This window comes from Lissotriton helveticus, chromosome 4_1, assembly GCF_964261635.1.
Source record: "Lissotriton helveticus chromosome 4_1, aLisHel1.1, whole genome shotgun sequence".
Lineage (NCBI taxonomy): Eukaryota > Metazoa > Chordata > Amphibia > Caudata > Salamandridae > Lissotriton > Lissotriton helveticus.
Window position 1 is genome coordinate 1,733,221,188 of NC_136063.1, and position 8,147 is coordinate 1,733,229,334.

The window sequence follows — 8,147 nt, forward strand, 5'->3', positions numbered from 1 at the left end:
AATACAATGGTGACCGTGCCCAATAACTTCGAAACTTCAAAACGAAAAAGCTGGAGTTTATACTAGCCTTTGATTAATTAAGTGTCAGCCTCTGTGCAAGATTTGCTCCTCTTTTCAGAAGGCAAACAAAGTTCACTGTTTTACTGACCGCTAATTTAAAAAACGTAAGTCACCTTCAGACACACTTGAGCTACAGAAACACGTTCACCAAGTTGGCCTTAAATGGACTGTGCAAGTACTCTCTTCCACAGCTGCTGCTAATGTTTTTTTGTTGTACTTTGTTTAATTACTTACCTGGTCCATGCATGAGACAGGTCTGTGGGCTGGAATCTAGGCTCATTTGTAGAGTCACACTACCTACAGAGCGCACTTTTGCCCCTCTCGAGCTGAAATGGTTTCCAGTGCTTGATCCCATATTAGATCAGTGCGAGTCTGCGCAGTTTCTTCAAAACTTCTGATGATAAACTGCGCAGACTCGATTTCTTGTCCTCCCGTCTGCAGCCTCTACCCCACCCTTTCCCAAATCATCACAGGGTTGGGACACACCCCACCCTATGATGAGCTGGGAAAGGGTGATGACAATGCTCGCCACTCTAACTGATTGACGTGGAGCTCCGACATTACAGGGCTTCAGCCTGAAACGCCCTGGTCTAATTTTATCTCCACATTTTTAGGGGGTGGAGATCGATCCTTGAGGCTTGTCTTTTGCTTAACTGCTGACGTCACAGCCCTGAGGGCAGTTCGATTGTCAGCCCGGGAAATAGTCACTGCTTGGACTGGAGGAAAGGGTCAGGTGTTGAGAATACGTCCAAGACAGGCTGCAGAAGACAACAAGCGTGACTGCAGCACCCTGTTCTCCAGTTAGCAAGATTTACTGTGTGCAAGTATGTTAGAAATGGGATTTCTGGTTGGCTAAGTCTTGAGCCAAAGCCAGGCAGAAACCACCACTCTAGTCAGGGCAAGGGAGTCACACGCCAAGATAACCCCTGCTCACCCCCTTGGTAGCTTGGCACAAGCAGTGAGGCCTATCTCGGAGGCAATGTGTAAAGCATTTGCGCAACACACACAGCAGCAACACACTAAGTACACCACAAAAAGGAACTCCACACAAGGTTATATATAAAAATAGCCTTTGTATTATACCAAACACATTAGATAATAAACTCCCACTTTACAATGTGCCATAGGCACGGGCAGAATTTACAGGGGATTATGTGTCGGAGGGGATGATTAATTAGGGGCAGGCGGGGCCAGGGGTCTGGAGCAGCAGCTCAGAAGCCGCGCTGGAGAGACTGTGAAAGGGAACTAAGGGGAATAGGACGGCTTAATTTGCAAACCGGTGCTCCTGGAACGCTTGCTCTAAAAACAGGAAATAAACATATATATGAGCTGTTGGAGACTGAAGCTTGAGAGTTGTACAATTTATTTGAAGACACAGCTTCTAGGAACAATCACAGTTTGAATATTTGAATATACTGAGTAAAGGTTTACATTTGCTAAGAGAGAGAAAAGTTGCTTTAAGGTACACTTGTGAGTTTTGAGGCAGATTGAATAAAAACGGTTGTGCTTGTTACATAGATGAATACTCACATTTGCTTATAAGTGTAATCCTGTAAGATACATTAGAATGCAGAGTACATGTTATTTATCATTAGGTACGCTCACAATGCTATATCAGTGAGATTTCCTAAGACCACAATATGAATGCTTAAATGTAGAGAACAAGTTAAAAAGCACATTTGCAGATATAAAATGACTTGTCTAAAAAGTAGTTAAAACATAATACAAAAATATTTACATACATAAAATATGAACATTTGATCAAGGGCCCTTGGAGACAACTCTCAGTCTGAATACCTACAAACAGACGAGAAGTTGCCCGCTGATGTTTTTGCGGGGCTCCTTCTTATACTGTCCAAAACACATGAGACTATAATTACGTAATGTCACGCCACCACGTAGCCCATACCCCTCCATTGTCATTTACTGGCCTGCCTTGTACCCTTTCCCACCCGTAAGGTTTGGTATGGCCTTTTTCCTGTAATTGTACATATTCCAGTCTAGACTGAGACCTGCCACTTGACTGGAAGTTTATTATTAAACTATCAATGGACGACAGAATCGTGCAAGTATTGCTTCGAGGGGCTCTATTCATGTGTCAATCAGGCAGTTTGCGATAATATTTCGCCACAATTATCCTCAGTTTATCGGATATCTTGCTTGACGTAGTTGTGGCGCGAGCTTCCCTTATTCTATTCATGGCTTAGGTGGGGGACGTGGGGTGTGTTGCAAGATTTATTGAGGAACTTGACTTCTACAGCTTGTGGGAAACGTACAATGAGGTGGGGGCCTGGTAGGGGTGCGGGTCCTTGCAGACAAGAGCAGCTGGGTGAAGTTTGGGTCAGACCTGCTTTCTGCTTCTGCTTAAGCTAAGAGAAAATGGAAGTGCTCAGGGCAATGTAGCTGAGGCCTGTAACTGCTAAGCAGCAGGGCCTACACAGGGGTCATGTCGTGCAGGTGATAGGTGTGTCCTTGGATAGCTATGCAGGTAAAAATCACCCTCCAACATTCCCCCCTCAGGTTCAAACTTGAACCTATCAGACATCTTTAAACGCCATTCGAACTGCATACTTGGCTGGAGACGGGGGAAGTGGCCAGGGCGAGTCACAAAGAGGCTGTTCCTCTGAATCTTTGTCCTGCACTTTTCCTGAATCTGCATCTGTTTTCCCTAAATTATCACACATTGTCTCATAGGGACGCATCAAGTCTCCCTGTGATGAATGTGGTGGGACTCTATGCACCTGGGCCTGATACTGACTATTCACAGGAATGTCTGGCAATGGGCGGGAGTCAGGAATGGTCAATTCCACTATACTCATCATTGTCGTCTCTCCATTATCTCCCTTATCCCTACGTATTCCAGTATATGACCCTGAGCCTACATAATTCATCCCTATCATTTGAGAACTAAATCTCTTTACACAGTATATCAGCATCTGTGTTCCAAAACACAACAACAACAGCACACAGAAAATTGGCATTAAAAATTTAAGCACTGCAGACAGCCATGAAGGCATCCAGTTCAGATCGAACCAGCCATTTACAAGATCTGCGTCAGCACCTCCTTCCTCATGCATCTCTTTCCCCAGGTTGTCCAAATCCTCGATGGCCTTCGTGAGTGTTCCGTTGTCAGCATCGTTCGCTAAAATGAAGGTACAGCAGGATTTTCCCACCTTTGCACACACACCACCATTCATCGCTGTTAACTGGTCTAGAACATATCTGTGCTCTAGAACCATAAGTCGTAGGGGTCGAAGTTCTTCTTTCACGGCGTTGAACCCATCCCGGGTGTTATTGATGAGTTGCATTAGTTCATATCTGGTCACTTGCAGCCAGCGAGCATTGGCTTTAGTCTGGAACATGGGGATAACTCCCCCAAAGAAAAGTTCTGCATCGTTGAAGAGTCTGTAATCCTGAGGTATTTTGTGAAAAGGGCCATCAGAGAAGTATTTCACTATTTCTCTTTTCCCACGATGAAGCAGGGTAACATCATCTGCCATTGGGTGTGTGTGGATGCGGGAAATGTTCGCTGCAGGGACAACAAGATGTAGTTCATGCATTGTTACAATGGAACATAGTCCTTGCCAGTGGGGGGGCAGCTGCAGATAGATGTGCTCGCCGCATGCCCAATAGATGTCCATGAGACTAGAAGTACCGTGCTGGAGGTCAAAATTAAACACTGTGTGACTGCAGTTTGTGTTTCGGCCCACAGGCACTGTTCCGGTACCTAGGAAGCAAAGGAGAGGAGACTTAAGTTTGTATGCTCTTTTAGGTTTGTACTTTGTACCTTCATTGAGAGTGTATCTTCTAGTTTCTTGTGCCCATATCTCAGCACATTCCCTCCCAATAGTCACATTGGTATAATGCTTATGTTCCTGACCTACAACCGGGCTACCTAAGGAGGCTGCCTTGCATATTAATTCATGTGGCCCATTCCATCTGTTGTTAAAATATATATTGGCCCACAGGCGCAGAACGGGTCTCCACTGACAAGGGCATGTGTCATGGGTATGGTTAGTCCGTTGATATTCGGGCGTGTGGCATTTCGATGGGGGTGTTGGGAAGGTGAAGTATCCTAGCTTTTTAAACTGATACTCCCAGACCTGCATCATATTAGCAGGTACTCCCATTTCATGGTAAACTTCCATTCTCCTTTCAAATTCTACTGGATCAGAAACGACAGTGAATGTAACATACTTGTTATCCCACTCTGAGGCGTTTACATATGCCGTATTAATTTGTGCTGACTGGAGCTGTATCTGACCATGTATGCGACAAAGGAACAGGTGTAGGAGACATTTGGCAGTGGACGGTGGAATCTCTTTGGGAATGAGCAATTTGTCTGCACCTACAGCATGTGGAATGTATGAGCACACAAAGCAGGAATCATTCGTGGCTTTCCTCCCCACCTCCCTCATGTCTCTGTACCACATATTATCTAACAATGCGTTATGGGTACCATCATTCTGTACTGACACGCCAGGGCGCTGGGAGGAAAAATCAGGCATAGAGTGTTGTTCGAATGTGTACACAACTGTGTCCTGGAGATCACTGACCCAGTTTGAGACTTGTTCTGTGTCTTTCTCCTTACGTTGTGTGAGAGGGGTGTATCTCCTTGGTGTTTTATTGCGACCCATTTTATACCTGACACTCCTTTTATGCTGACGGAAACGTCTAGGGACACCTTTCCCAGGGGCATTCACAGTGATATCAAGTACCCTGTCCCACTCGGTGTGGTCTACAGAGGGTGTGGAAGGTGTCGCGGGTACAGGGGTGGTGTAGCCATTGCTGGTGTATTCCTCATCTAGTATGTTACCAGGACTCGTTTCGGGCATGTTGTTTTCTACTAAGATGGTAGGCCTAATTTTGCTTAATATAGCCTTTTCTCTCTCTGCTTGTAAAGCAAGCCAATGAAATATAGCCATTGAAGCAACGAACATAACAAAGAATAACAATACAATAATACATATCTTTTTAATAGAGATCCTGGAGGGAGATGTTGGTCTGTTGCTGTTTCTTATCCCGTAGGCTCTCATACGTTCTCCATAGTCTTTATCCTGGATTGTCATGGGAAATGGAACGCCCTCCTTTCGATAAATGTTCAAGTCTCTGATGGTGCCGGGTGAATCCTCACATGGTTCAGATGAACCCATGCTTTACGTTCGGCAATTCGGACCGCAGTGGGTGAAGAGTCAATGACCAGGTAAGGTCCCTCGTACTTAGGGTCTCTCCACTTCCGCACTTGCTTCTTTATGAATATTTGCGTTCCAGGGCGGATGGGCAAAAGTTCATTGGAAATTGTGCCGTCCTTGCTGGTGCTGTCCTTTCTCTTGGTCTTGGATGTCTGAATAGAAAGAAATCTAGCAGCACGGGTTAGGGCACACAAGTAATCAAATAATTCAGCTTTCACAATCTCAGAAGACGTTTCATTGTCTACTTTAGGTCTGGTGGAAGGAACAACTGTATTCATTGATCTGCCAGTGACAAGCTGGTGAGGTGTGAGGTGATGATCAGAGCTGGGGCTGTTCCTGAGTGCAAACAAAGCAATTGGGAGGCAATAGAGCCATTTTTTCCCAATTGTGGCGCTTATCTTGCTGATCTTGGCTTTGAGCAATCCGTTGAGGCGCTCACAGATACCATTGCTTTGTGGGTGATAGGCTGAAGTAAGTTTATGTTTTATTCCTAACATAGTGGCTATTATCTCAAAGATGGAGTTTGAAAAATGCCCGCCATTGTCACTGCGGATGGATTCTGGCAATCCCCAGCGACATATGACCTCACGAAGTAGGAAGGTAGCTGCGGCCTTAGCGTCACAATGGACACATGGTCCAGCCTCAATCCATCGTGAGAAGGGACATACTACCACGATGAGGTATCGGTAGTTGTGACATCTGTCAAGCATGTCCACATAGTCAATGTGGAGTTCCCTAAAGGGACCCTTAGGCCTTGGTATTGTTGAAGCAACTGTTTTCATAGCTGGGTTGGGTGAATACTGCTGACAGATAAGGCACTGATGAACAAAGAGTTGTATCTGTTCATGTGCATTGGGGATGAACCATTCTGCCTGCAGGTTAGAGGACATGATATCACGAGGGACATGTGTAGGAAGGTGCAGCTGGGTAAGTGCTACTTGCAAAAGAGCCTGTGGCATGACAGGCTTCCCTGTCATTGTCTGTCTGTAAATGAAATCTGAGGCATCCTGTTGTACTCCCCTCTTCTTCCACAACTCTTTTTCTTCAGCTTGGGCACTTTCTTGTATCTCTCTAAGGTGCAACTGTGCAATGATGTCAAATTGCTGTGTGTCATCAATTGTATATGGAAGTGTTGAATCAGGTGTATCTGGGAGTGGTGACTCACTTGTGTCCTCAGCTGCTTCTTGTGTATCTTCCTGCGCTATTGGGTGTGCATCTTTGGCAAGCAAAATGGGGGTGCAGTCAGTCTGTGTCGGGGATAGTGACTGTGTACAACTCTGGCCTTTAGCTGCTGCTTTAGCAGCCCAATCAGCCATTGCATTTCCTCTGGAAACAAAATCTTGGCCGTTCGTGTGCGCTGCACATTTCACTACTGCTACCTCTGCTGGCAGTGTCAGAGAATCAATTAGTTCTTCAAGTAACTGTTTATGCATTACAGGCGTGCCATCCGTTTTAAGAAACCCGCGCCTTTTCCATCTCAATATGCTGGAATGCGTTGTTGTGGTGACATATGCTGAATCAGAATACACAGTAATCCTCTCATCAGCTCCATGCTTCAGCGCTGCTATTAATGCAACCAACTCTGCTGCCTGGGCTGAGTAATGGGGTGGCAATGTAATCTGCTGTACAATGTCCAGAGAATCTGAGGAGTTATTCTGTTGCGCTCTGACTACAGCTGCTCCAGTGTGTCTTATCCCTGTCTCTTGATCAATAGTGGAAGAACCATCAACAAAGTAAATTATACTGTCTGGTAATGGGTCCTCCTTTGCTGTACCTGACTCATCTGGGCAGTATGTGGCACAATCATGAGTGTCATCATCAGCTGTCGCAATTGGATGGGCAAAGAACGTGGCTGGGTTTACAGTGTGGCATTTTACAACCTTCAACGATGGTAATGACAGTATGACTTCGTATCCTGACACTCTTTGTGTGGTAAGAGTTGTTTTAGCTTTCTGTATTATTGCAAAAACAGCATGCTCAGTGTACAACGTCAGAGGGGAGCCCATGACTATGGGGGTGCTTTTCTCAACGGCAAATGCTGCTGTTGAAAGAGCCTGTTCACAAGGATAGTGGCCTTTCATCACTGAGTCCAACATGCCACTGAAGTATGCAATTGGTTTGGGACCCAAGGGGTATTTCTGGGTGAGGACTGCTGTCATGACCTGTCCATTACAGTGCGTGAACAGATAGAATTCCTTTGTATAATCTGGAGATCCCAACACTGGTGCATTTGTAATCTCATCTTTTAATTTTACAAAGGCTGATGTCATTTCAGGTGTCCAGTCAATCTTGTTATGCCTGTCCTTAGCTGTTTTGACAGCTTTCAGGAGTGGTGCTGTTATAGTAGAATAATCAAAGACCCACTGCCTGACATAGTTCACTAGTCCTAGGAACTTTTGCATGTCTTTAACTGTCTGTGGTTCCGGAGTATTCCTTATTGCTTCTACTCTTCCTGGCGTAACTCTTCTTCCTGAGGCTGAGATCAGCTGACCTAAATACTGTACTTCTTCCTGACAGTATTGTAGTTTTTGCTTGTCTACTTTGTATCCTCTATGTGCTAGTGTTGTAAGCAGAGCAATTGTATCTTTTCTGCACTCTTGCTCTGTTGCACTACAGAGGAGTATGTCATCGACATATTGCAGCAAAGTGCTGTCACATTGGAAATTTGATAAGTCATCCTTGACAACTCTGTTAAACACACTGGGGGACTCACAATAGCCCTGAGGGAGCCTTTTGTAGCAAAATTGCCTATTTCTGAATACAAATGCGAACAGAAACTGGCTTTCAGGATGCAGTGGGACACTGAAAAAAGCATTTTTCAGGTCAATGACGGAAAAGTATTTTGCATTTTGTGGGATGTTTGTAAGGATCACTGAAGGGTCAGGGACGATGGGA

General features: G+C 45.1%; 1 pseudogene; it reads right to left on the reverse strand.

The window, feature by feature from the left end:
- Nucleotides 1–6,450: 6,450 nt before the first annotated feature.
- LOC144827668 (uncharacterized) lies at nucleotides 6,451–7,516 on the reverse strand (annotated as a pseudogene).
- Nucleotides 7,517–8,147: the final 631 nt, after the last annotated feature.